This window comes from Pezoporus wallicus, unplaced genomic scaffold, assembly GCF_028554395.1.
Source record: "Pezoporus wallicus isolate ANWC-B61680 ecotype Strahan unplaced genomic scaffold, APGP_CSIRO_Pwel_v1 contig_8188, whole genome shotgun sequence".
NCBI classification, from domain to species: domain Eukaryota; kingdom Metazoa; phylum Chordata; class Aves; order Psittaciformes; family Psittacidae; genus Pezoporus; species Pezoporus wallicus.
In genome coordinates this window covers 3,469,715-3,488,943 of record NW_026640104.1, presented here as the reverse complement: position 1 = coordinate 3,488,943, position 19,229 = coordinate 3,469,715, and the positions used below count along the sequence as shown (strand labels likewise).

The window sequence follows — 19,229 nt, the reverse complement described above, 5'->3', positions numbered from 1 at the left end:
TCAAGACAATTTTCTGGGCAGAATTTTCTAGGACTTGGGCTCACCTGAGCTGACATTGCCCAGTGAGGGTATTTAGGGATTCTGCAGTGTCACAGCACCCTGAGACTCTTCTTGCTCTGGTCCTTCTGCAGGCATAAATTCCCCTTTTGCTAAACGTGATTATTTATCAGAGGAGTTTACGTTTGCTAATCCTTGTGGCTAGAATCTGTGCTGCAGCCTGTGGACTTCTATGTGTTTGTTCATGCTTTATTTGTGCAGTAGGGCTGTAAAGGTGCAGCACTGCTGAGCTTTGCACTCTAACACCTCTGACAGTCCTCAGCCACTGTATTCTGCAGGGGCAGGGACTATATGGCATCTTGTCTCAGTGCCTTCTGTATATACTGGGATAACCAGAAACTAAGCAACTTTCGGACATTTATCTGTAACCTTTAATAATTTGCTATGCATATCCATTCATTCCTTTGTTATATTATCAATATTCTGCAGTGCTACTGCTTTTAATAAGAAGCCTTTTCACTGGTTTTCTTTGTTCTCGTCATCTAATCTCCTAATGGAAGTTTCTAATTAAATTCCTACAGCCATTTTCAAACTGTGTTTTGAATAACAAAGTCTTGCAAATGCTCAAAGTGTATCTCTCCCCTCTGACTTGGATGCCCTACCTTCCATGTAGCTGATGCAGGTCACTGTGGAGAAGTGTTGTTTAGAACCTATCTCAGCTGAATGAGAGGTATGGAAAGGACATGATCCCTATACAGGAAATAATGCAGCAAGTTTAAGTCTTCCAGGATCTCACTCATAGTCTTAATGAACACTGGACTGATGAGGAAGGAATATCATGTGTTCATCATGGAGGAAGGAGCATTTTCCTGGTCGAGCTGGTGCTCCACAGAAGCAGAGAAACCAGGCTCACCAGTGAAATTTATTGCTTCTCTATCCAAACCCCTCTCATTTGGGTTTGAACTTTACCCACTGGGAGCAGCTAAGGGTTGAATTACTGTAATTAGTATCTCATCAGCATTCTTCAGCAACTGCTGAAGCAGAGAGACAAAAAGTGGAAAGAAAATGTCAGAATCAGCTCATAAATATGACGAATATGAAAGGCTGTTTGTCTGACTGATCCTTTTATTAATCCCAGGAAATAATATAACTGGCATGTGCCATCACTTCCAGATGGATCAGAGGAATCTTGCTAGCAAAAGGTATTTCTCAATCTCCGTGCCTGCAGGTGGTTCCCAGAAATCTCTGCAGACAGACCTGGTCATCCTCTGGCATGCAGCTAAACGTTCTTTGACTGCAGACTTGATGCGAAAGCCTCAGCCAAAGCTGCCACTTTCTCCCCTTACTCTCTAGCACTGTTATGTTTCTACTTCTGCACACCTGCAGAGGATATTGTTTTGGCCAGAATAAGATGAGCACAGGTGGTAACATAATGCATATTGCAGCTAGATTTAACACCTGTTGCACATCGGGTTTAGGAGTTTTAATCTGGTTTATTCAAGTTTTTGGCACTTTGGTTTTCTGCTTTCTTTTATATTAAAAGAAAAGCAGTTTAATAAGTGGACAAAGCAGCAGCAGATTTATGTAGAGGAGGTGCAGATTTGTCGTCAGGGGCCTGCTCACAGAGGGGCTGTGTTTCTGAAGCGGTTGTTTTCTTTTTGCAAAAGTATATATACTTTTTGTACATTTTACAGATGTATAAATTCAGGTTTTTACTTTAGAGCTAATACCCAAATCAGCTATGGACATCTTACCTGGCAGTCACAATCCAGGATGGATTCCAAGTGGAGTTGATTTTAGGGGTTAGATAGGTTCGATTTTAAACACTTCTGCCTTTCCCCTGTCTATGAGATGACAAAGTAGAAGTTGCAATGCCTGATATCCATGGTGTAGGCAGCACAAGTTTATGTGTTTGGGTTTCATGTCATCTACTGACTGGTTCCAGGTTTGCTACTCCTGGCAATGGGTTAAAACTTAAACAGGGGAAGCTTAGATTGGATATAAGAAGGAAGTTCTTTTCTGTAAGGGTGGTGAGGCACTGGAATGGGTTGCCCAGGGAGGTTGTGAATGCTCCATCCCTGGCGGTGTTCAAGGCCAGGTTGGACAGAGCCTTGGGTGCCATGGTTTAGTGTGAGGTGTCCCTGCCCATGGCAGGGGGGTTGGAACTGGATGATCTTAAGGTCCTTTCCAGCCCTAACTGTTCTATGATTCTATGATTATTGCAAGCATAGAACAATTTCTGTGTTGAAATTAGATCCCATGAAAAAAGAGGAAAGGCTTTCACTATATGAACAGTGCTCAGTACATAGAAATGCCAAGATTTCTGCTCCCTCAACACTGACCACAGAGATGTCTGTCCAGCACAGCACTTTAGCAGCTATGTTTTTAATTTTTCCATTTAACAGTACAATAGAGCCTTTAAACATGAGGTTTATGAGCTACCAGGAAAAAAAAACCTTATGGGAAAAGTAGTTGGAAAGGCTGTCAATCTAATGGTCTTTTTAATTCCATTTAACTCCATTCACAGCACTCTTTCACAGTCATCTGAAACAAACTCTGTTTAGTCACAAACATTTTATTCTGGACTTGGAAATTGTATTCCCAGGCTGTTCTAGGCTAAAACTTTGCAAATGTGGTGTTTTTTTTTTAAAAAAGTAAAGACAGACAGAAAAGCTTTCAGTTTTCCAGAATGTTTGTGAATAAATTCCCTTACCTTTTTCCCCAAATAAAAAGAGCTGTTATCTCCGTGGAGGAGTCTCTCCACTACAGAAAACTGAGTGCCTTATCGGCGATGTAGATTTCAGGACAGACAGTGCATTGCCTGTAAACTTGGAGCTCAGATGACCGATGGAAACCAGATAGAGTGTGCCGATCACTGCAGAGAGATTAGACTCTCTAATTTGCATCTCGTCTCCCAGTGATGTTTGCTCCGTTTTTACCTTCCCGTTTACCTGAGCTTTAGACACAGGCATTTAAGGCCTGAACTGACATGAACTTTATTGTTTCAAGTGGAATATTTCTGTTTAGTTGGATTTTAGTTCTGCATTTAACAAAATACAAACACTTCAGGGGAAGTGTGTCAACATTCCTGCTCCCTCAGAATTCACCATAGAGCTTTCTCTCCGGTGCAGCACCCTAGCAGTTATGCTTTAAAGTTTCCGTACTTAACAATCTCAAGTATCAATTTGAGGATTCTAAACCATGTTTCTGGTTTAGAAATAGAATTACTTCCTCTTTCCCAAAGTCTTAGGACATTTTTTAGCTGGGTAAGCCTGTTCCCCTTGAGAGACAGGCAGGAGGGGGCTTAGGGCCCTTCTTAAGGGGCCACACACCCCAGGCACTGCAAAGGCAGGTTGACATTAGCTAGCCTGCGCAAATATTTGCTTGCATCTTTGCCATTTTCCAATTCTGTCTCTCTTGTTGACTCTCCTTTGTCCCTGCCTATCATGTTTCTCTCCTGGCTGTTGCTATTAGTATGTAATCTTTCTGTTCTGTGTTCTCAACTAAAGCACATTTATTGTTCATTATCTGAAAGACGCTTTATTAATAGACATAAATAACATTGCTAATGCCTTACACATAACTATGCTATCAGTACTGTTCATATGAGGTGGCCACCATGCAATATAGCACATTCTGTCTGTAGCCAGCGGCTGTTATTGCAGAACATTACAAGGCCAGTGTGCAGATGGCCTCACTCAGGTTGAAGACTTCATTTGATAAGTTCTATGTGTAAAGATTGTTAGGAGTGGAAGAGGAGGATGTCGAAGGAGGGACAGCAATGGAACACTGGCTTTCCTTACTTTCCCATAGTTCTCACCGGAGTATTGTGAAATTCCATTGGATAGGAGATGATGTCTTTTAGCCTGTGCAAATGGTACTGGGTGTTTGTGGCATTGCACATGTCAACCGAATATTGCTTGAAATGCTTAAAAAACTCAGGGATGGCAGAAGTAGGATGCTTACAAGCGTATGCTGTATACACAGGTTTCTGAAAATTTGACTAAGATCATGTTGAGGAGTTTGCATATTTTTCCATTCATCTTCTACAGAAGAGGTTTTATCTCAAACAGTTCTGTTTGTAACTTGAAGGCATTCACCACTACTGGGACTTAAACCTTGTCCTACTAAGGAGGATACCAGAGGAAACTGGTTTCAGCTAAATGACCGTATGATCTTGTGATGGATCTTGAAATCCATTTCTAACTGTGTCTTTAGAGGAAGGTGCAAAAATCCTCATGAACAACTGGTTAGAAAGGAAGTAATTTTATCACCCTCGTCTTGGGGTTCTGTGTAGTCCAGAGCTGAGCCATTGAGTACTTTCCCATACACTGTGGAAAGAATCCATCCGAATGCTCCTATAAGCTCTCCGGCACTACAAACAGCTCAAACCTTAAGCCTTTTTTTTTTAGTAGCAATTAATGAGAATTGTGATCTAGAAATTAAAATGGTAATGAGCTTTTAGCATAATGAAAAGAGCTTGTAAATGCAAGAAAAAGCATTTGTGGGTCTCCAAGTCACATTACTCCCCAAATACAAAAGCAGATGTTAGCTTTGCCTGGAAAGAGCCATATTGACTCATTTCATTTTGCACAAATCTGTTTAAGCACCCATAACCCTTATGTCATACAGAAAGATGATGCAGTCATGTTTCCAGCCTCGTAATCTAGTGTTCTCCTTATCAATAGCTTTGCTAATTTGGGGCTGATAAATCTGTATACTCATTTTGGCTTGGTTATTTTTTTCCTTTGTTTGCCCGTGCTTAATATCTTTTAAAATGTACCAGTATGCAGTGATGTACAGTGACTGATTTAGGAGCCAAATAAACAGCTAATGCAGTTTATAAATACCTAATGCAGTTTAAACCTGTACAAAATAATGGGGTTTCTTTATATGACTCAAATGGTACTTTGAGCAATTTACGTGAAGTTCAACATAATTGCTCTAAATTAAAAGTAAGTGCAAGTATATTGTTTTGATCTCTGCCTCTCTCGGCTAACACAAGCAATACCATTTTGAGCAGAGAATGAAACTCACTTTTTATGAGTAATCCAGTTGCTTCTTTTTGATGACTGTGACACTTTGCAACTCTTGCAAGTATCCACGTATAACAATGAAGCTTCTTTCTGTGTTAAAGACACCTAAGAACATACAAGAGTTTGGAAGGCTTTTGAGCTTGGCCTGATAAGCAATTCATGAATATTGTAGCTAGAGTATGCTCCTCACTGTTAACTGAATTGATAAGTTGAATAGATGTCCAGTTTTTGCATCTGAATTGAAAGTAAATTTCATTTGTGGGGGAAGAGGGAAGAAAGCATCACTCAGAAAAAGAGGCTTTGGTTTTGAAATCATTTTCTTTCTTTTAACGTGCTCAGAACATTCATCTATTTGAAGTCTGTCTCTCAAATATAACAGGTTTTATCTCAGAGGCAAGAAAAAACATGGTATTTTAAGAAAACATAAAAACTGAACAACCAAAACAAAATGTATTTTAAACTGTTTCCAAGTGTTTTGAGTCGTTTGGGTGTAGGCGGTACCTACATTTGGGGTCTAATGCAGAGTCAGGGATATTTACTGTATATCTTTTCTTTCTGATTTTGTTTTAAGGGAATAATTTGGACCTACCTCATTAAACAAACATATATTCTCACAAAAGTTCCTTTTACATTTCATGGCTGTAGCTTATCACTATTCATATTCATTAGCTCACTACTCTATTGGCTTCTTCAAAAGTTGGCAAAGTTTGGATAAAACAAAAGCTCTTGCTCTTACCAAACAACTTTGAGTAACTCAGTGAGAGCTGTCAGATGTGTTGGTATAAGGAAAATGCCCAATCTGCATTATATAGAATCATAGAATAGTTTGGGTTGGAAAGGACCTTAAGATCATCCAGTTCCTACCCCCCTGCCATGGGCAGGGACACCTCACACTAAACCATGGCACCCAAGGCTCTGTCCAACCTGGCCTTGAACACCGCCAGGGATGGAGCATTCACAACCTCCCTGGGCAACCCATTCCAGTGCCTCACCACCCTTACAGTAAAGAACTTCTTCCTTATATCCAATCTAAACTTCCCCTGTTTAAGTTTTAACCCATTACCCCTTGTCTTATTAATTCAGTCCCTAATGAAGGGTCCTTCCACAGTATCCCTATAGCCCTGTTCAGGTACTGGAAGGCTGCTATGAGGTCTAAGGGATTTGTGGAATTAATTTCCTTTTTCAGCTTTGAAAATCCTGCCTTGAAGACTCAGTCTCACAATTCAGTATGAGGAAGAAGGTCACAAATTGCCATGTCCAGGGTATGGGTGGTACTTATAGCATCAGAGTGGTCAATGGATGTTGGAACATAGCTCTCAAAATTGCCTTGCTCCTGAAGCCACTGAAACAAATGCTTAGCAGGCACCTGGGAGACTTAACAGCACAGCAGGGTATTGTGTTCCTAAACCCTTGACTCAGACCAGTCACCTAATGAATGTGGGGCTTTATCCTTCCTATCTAATGCAATTCTGGATGTGCTCATAAATAGCTACTTCTTAAATGTACTGGACATGGAGCTCTCCTGCCAACCTATACATGCAAGTTATCTCTGTAACTTGAAGTTATGTATTTTGTGGTCTACCTAATGAGTAAAAGTGACCCTTAGGCCCTTACCTGTACTGCAGTCCTGCCAATGAGAAGCTACTTGTGAGAATAAGGTTTTCAGGAGGGGAAGGGGGGGATAAAGATTAACTCTTCCAAACGGCTTTACAAAAGAGATACAGTGCACCATATTATCTAACAGCGCTCTGCCTTTTCACTCAGGGAGACAGACATTAAGGTGCATTAGTCCTATCGTTTGTATGTCTGTAAATATCAATAAAGTATGTTATTTGGCTTTCACATTTACACAATGAAGGACGAGGACTATCTTTTTCAGGAAATTTCACAGAGCCATTCACAAACAAAAGCTCAGTAATTTAATCTTTCAAAAGCTCAATAATGCTAAGTTCAAAATTGCAGGTTTTAAACTAATGTACCTGATAAGTAATGATGACAGAATTTAAAAGGTCCATTATTTGGTAATCTAATATTCCCAATCCCAGTTATCTGTCAAAGAGAATACTCTCCCTTAAACAGTGCTAATGTGTTCACATCTACATTAATCTCTTCGGGAGAAAAGAAGCATTCTTTACGGGCTTTATCTGTTTCCAAATGTCTGACTCCACAAGGAGCCATTTCGCACTGCTGATGAGGCTATGTAAATGACTCAAATGTCTTTGTATGATAGGTGCGATTTCGTACGGATACACGTGATACCGTATTACTGAGAGGCACTCCCTGGCCAGCCAGCTCTCGGTGTTCATTTACATGCTGTGCCTAGTGCTTTTGAACCCTCCTCTGCTTCTCCACTCCAAAACAAACATCATGCTTACAGGTTTGCTCCTCACCTGCTTTTCTGGCATGATATGCTGCTTTTCTGGGCAGCACAACTCCCTTCTGTTGTGTCATCTCCCATCGGTACTCCAAAGAGTGTGGTATCGATATGACAAGATTCACAATGCAAGAGCTTGAATGATTTGTGCCTCTTCTTTCTAGGAAGTGCTATAGGATAATATACAAAGAGTTAGGATGAGGTATACCACAACTGCCCATGGACTCCAAATTCATGCAAGGGTGAAATGAGTGGCATAGGAAAATGGAGTCACTGTGTGCTTTCCTGTGGGCAAGGCTCCTTCCTTTCAGTTTACTTGCTGTATTAGTTTCTCAGTTTGCATTTCAGCTCTTTAAATCTCATTACTAGAGAAGGTTTTGGCCTCAAGTAAGCCTGAGTCCATCCTGCTCCATTCTAAGTTCAGGCTGATACGGGATTTAAAGTGTGTGTGCAATAGGATAAAGGCAGTCACTACTTCAGGAATATTGTACTTTCTTCTAGCTGAATTTTCAAACACTCACCCAAGTAGAACATACATACGTACATACAGAGTTCTTTACGTTCCTTGTTCTTACTCTATCTTGATTTTCAGAACTTACTAACAGATACCACAAAGTGACCCAGAAAGGAACTTTCCTGCATCATTAAGTATATCAATATAAAAGCTTCATTTGCAATGCTGCCCAGAGCAATGAAACAATGCAATTGCTCTCTGGATCCTATGGAGCAACATGTAAATACACTTGGCATAGTGCTGTAAAAGAGTTCTGAAGGTGATGTCGACTCAGGGTCTTTTTGTTCAATTCAAAGAAAAGGATGAACGGTCAAAATAGCAGTATTGTTGAGAAAATGTAGCTGTTTACAGTATCTGCAGGGTGTGGGTTCGGGAAAGTAGTTGAGTGGAAATAGCTTTTGGGAAAAAAAAGATGCTATCCTGAGCCAGGAAAGAAACTCTCATGTTCACATGTGAAAGCAGCTCTGTTTCTATTTAAAGAGTGAAACAAAAGTTCTAGTTCAAGGTATAGAAGCTATCTGTGCTTAATGGAGTCAGCTATGAATCAAGAAAGAGTATATTATAAAGTATTGCATATTATTAAAAAAATATGTTGCATTCAGTATAATTAGATATTATGATGTATGATTAGATATTATTTTCAGTGTCTGAAATAAATAGATATACTTCTGTATATAAACCCCACAAAACCATTGATTTCAAGGTGTCCTTTTGCATCTGTGTGGACTTTTCTTCATATCCTTGGAGAAAAGGAAAAAAATCTGCTAAGATTTTCACAACAGCATAAACTTAGGAGAATGTCACATAAAATAAATCACTGGGAAAGCTGAGAGCTGTCTGTAGCTGAATCACAGACAGAGAACAACTATTGAAGGCACATCTATAGTGGGACAGCAACAAAACTGATCCCTTAAAGCAGATGGATGGCAATAGCTAGTCACACCTGGCTGGTTCAAAACAATGTACCACCACTGCTCAAAGAGCAGAATGTCTTAACTAGCACCTGCTGAAAGCTGGGAGCTGCAGTTGCTGCCGATGTGGGTGCTGCCTATGCAAACTGGGTCTGGGAATCCAGTAAATGCCAACTGGTCAAAGGATGGGATTTATTTCAATTAGGAAAATCATCACCATGGAGAAATTAACACGGCTGTTCCTGTGGCACGTATGTGACCCTCTGGAAACTAAATTTACTGTGGAAAACATGCCTCCATGTACTAAGCCATACATTCAGTACCTGGCTTGAGACTCACACGCAGTTATCAGCCAGCTTCAGGGAAGCTCTTAAGCAAGTACTTAAATCTGCATCCATATTTTAGTGCTTTGTTGAATCATGGCGAGGGCAGCATGATATTAGCATGACACGTGTAACCCTTGTGGGAACATTCAAATTCTGCATATACATGCTCATCCCAGATGCAGTGCCCTGCCTGCCTGCCAGCCTCAGTATCTGCTGCAACCGAGTGTGCAAAAGGCACACACAGAAACTTAAGTGCTCTATAGTAGCGTTTTGCTCCTGTTTTCCCTCTATGGAAGTCTACAGGGAAAGCTGACCCTTTTCATCCCATTTGGCACACTAGGCATTAATTTGGTGATGTTTTCAAAGGTTTGGAAAGATTGCAATACATTTTACTTGCATCAGAGTGATGGCCATTTTCACCTACATGGAAAGAGCGAATCCTGGGTATGTGCCACTGAACTAGGAGAATGTGCAGAATATTCTTTGTGTTTCTCAGGTTTACTTTGACCCTTCAAAACCAGGGAGTGCTCAGTTCCCACCTGATGTATTGTATCTGATTGCTGCAGATAAATTGATCTTTATCTACAAGAAGTGATCTTTTTTGCAGCTCGCATGAAAGCATCTTCCCAGATGATGTTTGAACAACTGCCTATTGAAGAGCCTTTGCAATATCAGTAATTAAAAGGAAACGGGTCAGAGGGTTTGTTAGGTGCTTTCTGTATTTCTAGGGAATTCACTTTCAGTTCCAAACACTACCTAACAATTAATTTCTGCCTTTAATGACTTCTTTAATATCTCAGCTTTTCCTTCCTTTCATTGTTTCACTGCTCCTTTGAGTGCTTTTAAAAAGCTCTTTTCAATCTGCTTGTTTTGATTCATTCTGCTGTTAAATATCAGGCATTGCTCCAGTTTAGTTCAGCTAGCCATCAACTCAAGCATATGGGTACCTTCATTTTTTAGGCTGATCTTTCTATCCTTCTAACAGATGACAGGCAGTATCCACAACTCAGTCAAAAACCTGTTCCAAGCCTGCCTTAAAAAAGTCTGATTTCTCCTCAGGCTTGTGGGTTTCCCTCCTTCCTTTCTTTTTCCCTTTGAATTTGCTCTACAGGTCTTTAGCTCCAGCTAGTGGCTTCCTCCAAAATGCAAATGATGGCTGATGCCCTAAAAGCAAGCAGAAAGGTGGGGTGAAGTTGTAATTCTTAGTGTTCTGAAACGTGTGTTGAGGGGGAGAATCATTCAGAGGCGTTAGTCCTTCCTGGCTAATTTGAGTTAACCCACAAATTCTTTAAAATGTAATGAATACACTTCTTTTTCAAATTACAAGCTTTATCACATTGCATTATCACATTGGGCCAAATTCTGCCCTCAAGTGTAGACTTGTGTAGCTCTTCTGGACTTCAAAGGGAGCTGCAGATATGTGTCTTGAAGCAAAAAAACAGATGTTTTATCAAATAAAAAGCTTTACCTTAGCTCCTGCTTTGGCTCTCTTACTGAGGGTTGGTGTAGCCTTTCTGCAATGTGCAAAAACAAACCTAGAAAACCTTTATTTTTAAGTAGGGTTTGAGATTTGCATCTACCTTTGGTGGGATCCCTTTTCTCTCAGGACTTCATAGTGCATGTGGATCTCTTCTGGGTCTGGGAGCCCTCTGCTCAGGCCTTACACCACTGGTGATAGAAGATGGCTCCTGGAGGGAGCTTTTGGAAGTTCCACTGGGCAGAGGCATGAGTGCCCCTGCTGAAAACCTCCCTTAGGTGAATTTGGGCTATGGTTCTGCAGCCACAGCATGTCCTGCACTGGTAAAATCTGCAGTCACCAGCAGGGAGTTTTTGAGAGAATCTGAATACTGGAGTGGAGAGAAGCAGGTTGTTTCCCTATGAGGAGGGAAGTAAGTTTTTCCAGTGACAAATGACTGTTTTCATTCAGTTGATTCACACAGGCTGCCCTAAGCTTCGGCGTGTTAATTTTAAATGGTAAAAACAAAATGCAGTTTAAATTCGTATAATCCTACACATCGCTTTCTCCTCAGTTTTCAACTGCATTGACTGTAGGTGAAATAGGTAGAGCATAAAACTCTCTTCTGTCCCTCAGCTCCCCCCCCAGTCCGGGAAGCAGTACCTATATGCACTGGGGGATTAAAGCACACAGGTAGACACAAGTCGAGCTTTGTTGTGTGACTCTCAGGGTTGGCACCAATACAGGTATGGCTGCCTTGGCCGCACTAGGGGAAACCCATTTGAATTCTACAATCCTCTTGTTTAAACCCACAGACTCAAATGTCTGTTGTTTGTTCAAAGACTTTTATTGTTTCCATTTCATTTCTTGGTGAACTGGGTACTGGGACATGTGTGTCTGCAGTCTGTTCATATTGACTGTCCATCTAAGATACCAGATAACATGATAATGCATTCCTGGGTTTCACAAACTTTGTCACTTCTGCCATAAAACCCCGGCACCTAGTGTAAATAAATCTATCTGGAGTATAGTGAATTTAATCCAGGTCTCTCTCCAAGGGAAATAATCCTTCCTGAAGGCCTAACCTTCCTCATCAGGCAGAAATTGTGCTAGTCCTGCACTATTGATTCAATCCTTTCCTGAAGGTGAGAAAAGCACCAGAGTCCATTAAGAGATTTTATGTCAACATCTCAAATATAGCTTTTGCCATAGCTGAAGCCTGCAAACTAAACAACATATATATTGTGGAACACAGAGAATATCTGTACTTGTTCTGCCATGATACAGACTCAGCTGTGTCTCTGCTTTGTCTGTCTGTATACCTATGTACAAACTCACATATGCACGCTATTTATGTGTGTATATATATATATATATATATATATATAAAAGCATGCGTCTGCACAGTCTGCCACCAGTTTCTTGGTTTCCTTATCTCTAGCAAACACTTTCATTTATTTCCAACATAAACGTTCAGAGAGAGGCAGAACAAGCAGAATTGTTCAGTGCTTCCCAAGGTTCTGTTGTCAGCGAGTGCAATGTTGTATAGCAAGGCAAAAAAAGAACCTATTAGTGCTGTAACTTCTCTACCAAGTGCACCAACAACACACTTGGGACACACGCAGGAGTCTGTTGATCCATTGGGTCAGGGACCTGAAAATATTTGAAATTGTTCTTTAGAGAAATAAAAGAACCCACACTTTTCTTGAATCTCTGGGGTCTTTCGAAGTCCGTAGAAAGTCTTACGCAAGGAGACAAAGCTATTTTACCAGGCAGGCAGATATTCCAAATTACTGGTTCTTAACAAGCATGGTAATACATCAGTCAAAAGCAATAAATTTAAACTTAATGAAATCTCAATTTGCCTACAGTGCATTTCACTTTGACATTTTCTGCATTGCCACGGTGCTTTGATAAAGTTTTTTAAAATGCAAAGAAAGTGTCTGTAAGGCTAAAGAGCAGACTTGGTGCCATTGTGCCCAATGGAACATTACAGTACTTAAGTTCCATCACTATATGCCCTGTGGCAGACTAAGCCTGAGTGCTAACATAGGTTCAGTTTTCATTATCATCATGTGATTATCCATTTTACTGCATTTAACTGATAATACAACTACCAGCTCACCTTAAAAGAATTAGCTTGGAGGTTTCATTGCTTTCCAAATGGAATTCATTTGACAAACAAATGACAATTAGCCCAGTCTCCCTGTTCTGTGTCAGGATGGTTTTTGATTGAACCTAGACCAATTTACAATTTTTAAATGAGTTTAGACATTTACATTTAAAATGTCTAGAGGAAATTAGCCTTGGGACATCTAACAGCCAAAATGCTTTTTGAAGTTGATTATTATTTGATCTAGTACCCTCTACCTGTACATTTTGTTCTGACTTCAAAGTTTTGGAATGAAAATGCCACCTACACCTCAAAGCACAGGGAAAAACTTAAAAGCAGTTTTACTCATTATGTTATGCAAAGAAACCTATATTTTAATATTCGTTTAATATGGTTAGTTAGCTTTAATGACACCAGTTTGACAGTGTCATAGTTTTCGAATATAAGACATTGATTGAAGTTTCCTGTGCTTGCCGGCGTTTTTGTGTAGAACGAAAGAATATCTTTTGAAGGTGAGATTCGTATGCCCCACACTACCATTCTGCCACAGATAGAAATGTAATCATTTACAGATGAATGCATGCCTTTGTACGGAGTCAAAAATATGTTGTCATTTCTATATTATTCTGTGTATCAAAATCTTTATTGATGTTTGTTTTCCTGCATATCAAATTTGTCCGACTATGTTTGTACTGGGCTTTAAAGCAGGAGGGTCTCCTTAGGAAAAAAGACTTGTCAGTAATTCCATTATAAATATGCAGGCTCAGATAACACAGCCATGAAAATTGGGCTGGAATTAGGCACATGGTGTCTCAGCCTTGAGGTAATTTGGATCATACTATTTTTATTTTGTGTTATTAATTTATGCATTTTGGTAAAGTTAGAAAACTGTACATTTGGCCACTGTAAAATTGTGAGCAGAAACATAAGTGCTATTGCTGTTTTGGGTTCTGGATCCTTAAAGCTCCACTCGACGCCTATGGGAGACTTTCAGAAATAGGTTTGTTCTTTTTTTAACAAAATCACTATTTGGCTTTCAAGCTTTTCAATGCTTGGAAAGTATTTTTAAAAACCATTCCATGGTTTTCTGATATATGTGCTTTGTATGAGCATATACTGTTATCCACAAAATATGCTCAATATGCTCTTACAGAATTTTCTTAGAACAATTCATACAAACCCTGCTCAACAGGGTTTTAGGCTTCTGATGCCTTAAGTGTCCAAATGCAGCTGAAAGCAAATGAGATTTTGGGACAGTTTCTGTTGCAAACCTACGTCTGAACTATCAGCACTGGTGTTTTCTTGTCCCATGGTCACGTTTGCAGAATCAAAGGAACCAGATTTTCATAAGGAAGTGGAACAATCTTGTGTCATTATACCACTATTGCCTAACTTTAATGTAATGTCAACTCCAGTGGGTGCCTATATGGTATCAGTTGCTGGTGTTCAAAAAATGCTGCTTTGCTACATGAACAGAACACTGACTTTTGTCAGTCCTCAGCTAATGTCCAGGCCCAACTGGGATCCTTAGATAGGTGCTTCTCCACATTTGTCATCTGAGAGAATTGACCCAGTAGACTTAATTATCAAGCCAAATCCGTACATTGTAGTGGGGGATGTTGATTTTAGAGGGAGCAAGGTGATGATGATAAAACCCTACTTCTTGCCTACTTAGAGCAGCCTCCCCAAAATACAGTGATGATGGGATCACTTCTTTGACAGTGGTAGCAAAGTGTTCTTCCCACTTGGCACAGGGAAGGATTTAGGATAAACTTATGCTTCTTTTGCCTACTCTGGAGACTCATCTCTTGCCTTACTGGATTTATGCATTCCTTCCACAAGGCATGTAATTCTGCTTCTGCTCTGGATGTGAAGCCTAAATGCCTAGCTTAGATTTCTGAATTTTGATGTGAGGGCTCAGTGATTAAAAAGTAAGTGTGTGAGTCTGTCGTGGTTTAAGCCCAGCTGGCAAACCGGAACCACGCAGTCGCTCGCTCACTCCCCCCACTTCCTCGCCCCTCTCCCAGAGGGATGGGGAGGAGAATCGAAAGAATGTAACTCCCATGGGTTGAGATAAGAGCAGTCCAGTAACTAAGGTGTAACACAAACCACTGCTGCTACCACCATTGATAATAATAATAAGGGCAATAACAAGGGAAGAGAATACAACTGCTCACCACCCGCCGACCGATACCCAGCCCAACCCAAGCAGTGATCCAGCCCTTCCTTGTAACTGCCCCCAGTTTATGTAGTGGGCATGACATGCTGTGGTATGGAATACCTCTTTGGTCAGTTTGGGTCAGGTGTCCTGTCTCTGCTTCCTCCCGGCTTCCCCTTCTCCCTGGCAGAGCACGAGGCTCACAAAGTCCTTGGTCAGAATAAACATTACTGAGCAACAACTAAAAAACATCGGTGTTATCAGCACTGTTCCCAAGCTGAAAGTCAACAACACAGCACTGCACCAGCTACTAAGAAAGAGAACAAATGACTGCTACTGCTGAACCCAGGACAATTTAGTAACTAAGGATGCTTTTGGACTTGAATCTTAGCCTCCTATAAGTTAGTCCTTGCAGAGGGCAAAATCTTTGGCCTGAAACATTTCCTTGAGGGAAGATGTATTAGAAATAGAGAAAATGTAAATCAGATAATGACCTGGGAAGAACCCTTGAGTAGACTGTGTCAGGCCTGCAATGACAGGGGCTTGAAAATGTGGGCAAATTTCATCAGATCCAGGTCTGTCTCAAACTGGATCATTGCAATCAGTTCAAAGTGATGATGCCAGAGTCTTTCAGAAATAGTTATTTATATGTTTTCTGTTTGTGCTATATTGTAAAATATGTGCAAGTGTGATAAATACACTTCAGGTTTGCTTGTCAGGCAAACAAACACCCCAGGGATGGAGGTCAGAGACCAGCTCTCCCAGGAAATCTTCAACTATTAAATTCAAAATCTGTGATTTCCTACAGCCTAAAAGACACATCTTTCAAAGTAGATACTAAAATCCTCAAGTATGCAAGTGAGAGTCTCTATAAGCAAGGGAAGTGCAGTGGGTGGACTGAAGGCACTGGAAAATCAGAGTGACTAATCCCTCCAGTATCATCAGTTAGAAAAACACTGGCTTTGCATTCCAACTAAGAGAACAGTTGGGTTTCTCCCTTGGGAAACTCTTTTGCTTGTAGCACATGCAATGAATTCTGATTAATTTTAACAGTTTCTTGGAGAATTTACATCTGATTTGTGGTTTGGTTTTAGTTTGCATGAAAATTTGGATGTGGAGAAATGGCACATGCAGTGGTGTTCCTTTTCTGGCAGCTATAGGTTGTAGCCACATGAGCATGAAATACTCTGTGTCTTCAGGGGTTCCTGCTCTCATCGCTCACCCATTGGTACTCATATTTGGAGCATGAAGGAATGAGGGGGCAGAGGTTGAAGATATTTAGATGTAAACAATGTGCTGAAGAAAGAAAAGGCAGTGTTTTTAGAGGAAAAAACGTGGTGGATTCCCAAAGCATGGATCTCGTCAACTTCCATGCTCAAAGGCACTTTTCTCCAACTCCCTGTATCAGCCCAACCTCACACAAGAGCACAGCACTCTCAGAGAGGGAAAGAGCCGGATGACTTAGTGTTTCTAGAAAAAGTTGGGATTCATTTATTATTTATAGATTTCATTTTGTACATATCTTTAGGGACATTAAGAGATTAGTAGTCATGCAGTTTGTTCTGAGCATTAATGCTAATCCTCAAAGATAGGTGAAGGGTAATTTCATTAGTTGTTACAAAGGTTTGGAATAAAACTAACCGTTCACTCAACAGTTTGAAAGGAAACGTTTAGTGCCGTGCTCTCTGCTCTCCCAGCAGGCTCTGCCTCTCACAGGAATGTGTCAGCACAGACTGGCATCTCGGCAATAAGGGCATATTCCTCAGATGTTCTTTTATGTAAAATAGGTGGGTCCCTCTTTCCTAAATATGTCATATAAAAACATTGTCTCTGGCATGACAGACAGTGGTTCAGGAAGGGAAGCTAATCTAGGAAATAAAGGGATACAGACTATTGATGCCAAAATCAGCAATTACATTGTATGAGATCTCATGAATAATTCCTGAGCTCTGATTTAACATTAATCTGAGTGTTTAGTACAAAGCTGGGCCGACACCAATAAAATGCTGACTGATTTGTTTTAAAATAGTGCTCCTTCAGGCTTCACTACACTGCTCTGAAAGGAATGCTTTTAGGTAACACCTCAACCTTGCCTCTGTAAAACACAGACAGATGCACTCATGTGACTGCATGCTCGAACTCTACCGTTATTTTTTCCCCTTCATTTTGGGCTGAAACCTTTTCCAAGTGCAGTGTTTAATATTAGCCATGATTTAGGCAAGTGGGCTTCGTAACACAGAGCTTTTCCTCCCAGGGAAAATCTTACGAAAACAATACTCCTTAGTACTGGATGCTGATATTTGCTACATATGTGTATTTCAGGTACAAACAGGAAGAGACTTTGTGGGATGAATCAAGCAGGAAACTATCCAACCAAACCTTAGGAGAGTTCAGTGTGTTACAGCTGCTTCTTCATCATTACATAATGTCATTTTTCAGTGAATGGCGAAGGATGATAAACAAATAGGTGAGTGCAGAAGTGATGACCATCTCAGGAGACACCATACACATGTTCTGAAGCACTGCCAGCTGTGCCCAGGGAATGCTGTACTTGGAAGCATCTCCCATCTTGTTCACAGCTTCTGCTTCTGTAATAACAGCTTTGCTGCTTAATAAGGATAAAGCACTAACTGGATACATTCATCTCATCCATTGGCACAGCGTGTCTGTTCTATAGAAGCCCTCAGCCTGGGTGCTCACACGTATCCCCTCTGTGATCTGTTTAGGAGATAGGAAAAAAGGTGGTACTGTATAGAGAGCCACAGTTTGAGCCAGGATGGTCATTCTGCAATGGTACAAGTCTGAGAATGGTTTGAGTATGAGAAGAAATCACTGGTGTACGTCTTTCCTAACATCACATTGAAAACCATTTCTTCTAAACACCCATTTCAAAACAGGACAAGTCAGCATTCTCAATAATAAGTGACACTAACTCACTGTTACCTTTTGTATACCTACTTGCTATCAAGTACAGCAAAAGGAATTAAGTTGTATAAGGAGCATATGTTTTCCATAGCTATGTTGGATTGTTCCAGACATAGTGGATTTAATGGGTAGCTGTATGTCGTATATATCTATATGCATCAGGAAAACAACAGCAATAGATTAGGTTGCTTGGGAAGTTGTCGAATCTTCATAATAGAAGATTTGAGAGAGTTTTGAACTTTTTTGTTACTGCTTTTTTGGTTGGTTTGAGGTTTTGTTTGTTTTAAAAAAGCAAAAAAGCAAAATAAGCACCTAAATATCTTGTTTCTTCTTCATATATTTGTCTATAGAACTGCCCGGACATGACTGAGTACCCTGGAACTAATAGTGTGTGGAGTCTCCCCATTCCTAATATCAATATTTACGTATTATGCACAGTGGTTTGCATTTCTATTGATATACTAACCTATTCTGTCTTGTCTGATCATCACAGCGGGAGGGAAGGACAATAAAATGAAGCAGGAATATAAAGCAATCTGCTATCTTAAGAGCTTTCTAAAGGGGTAAGAAAGGAACCGTTTCTACTCAGTAGCTATTGTTTAACACGGAGTGTAAGTGATGTACTGTGAGGGAGGAGAAGGATAATACTGTAAGCTAGTATGCTGTCTAGGGTGCTGCCCTTCACCTTCAGTATTCATTCACTGTTCACACTGTTTCCTCACTGCCTGCACAGAAATCATGGCGTAACAACTGAGGATAAAGCTCCACCTGCAAAAAGAGATGGTTTTCTTGCTTAACTTCTTTGAAGCTTTGTTTCCAGTTTTGCAAATGGAAACTGTGCTTTAGTGGAGCATCCCTGCCTTTTTTGAGACTTAGGAAGGAATGAGCATGGTGCTGAAGTGAGCTGACAGGTACATACTGCGCTTGGTACTTACACATCCATTTCTAGCTGGCCTGACTTGCTCAGAGTGTTTCCTGCCCAGGAGGTGTTTCAGGGCTCTCAAGAGCTCCAGCATATGATGTTCACTCACACCAGCAGAAATGAGTCTCCTCTGGGGCACATGAGAGTATTTTTTATTGGCAAATGACAGCTTGGGAGGAGGTAGCTTAGCAATGGTGGGAATGGGATTGAAAATAACTACTGTTCTTGGGGATAATCCAACTGTAGGGCAGGGACTGGAGTTCATGGGGCTTTTAACATCTTTCCAGAGCTGTTTGATGGTGTAGCTCTCCCTCTCTTTTTATATAAATGATTCTTACTATTATTTTCCCCATTCTTGACTTGATAAAGCAGCCTCTGGACTGATCCAAGTTTTATCTCTTGATAAAATTCCCTGTAGTTCTGTTACATTAGAAGTTCCATAATAAGCAGTATCCCAAATATCATCTATAACTAGTGGCATACCCTGGCATTTGGGA

General features: G+C 40.5%; 1 long non-coding RNA gene across 1 annotated transcript in view; it reads left to right on the top strand.

The window, feature by feature from the left end:
• The window catches only part of LOC130603486 (uncharacterized), a 37,311-nt gene extending 18,949 nt beyond the window's left edge, over positions 1-18,362 (top strand). The window contains exons 3-4 of the long non-coding RNA XR_008973192.1: positions 17,208-17,352; positions 18,304-18,362. This is a non-coding gene — a long non-coding RNA (uncharacterized LOC130603486). The remainder of the gene's footprint in view (positions 1-17,207; positions 17,353-18,303) is intronic.
• The last annotated feature ends 867 nt before the right edge of the window (positions 18,363-19,229 follow it).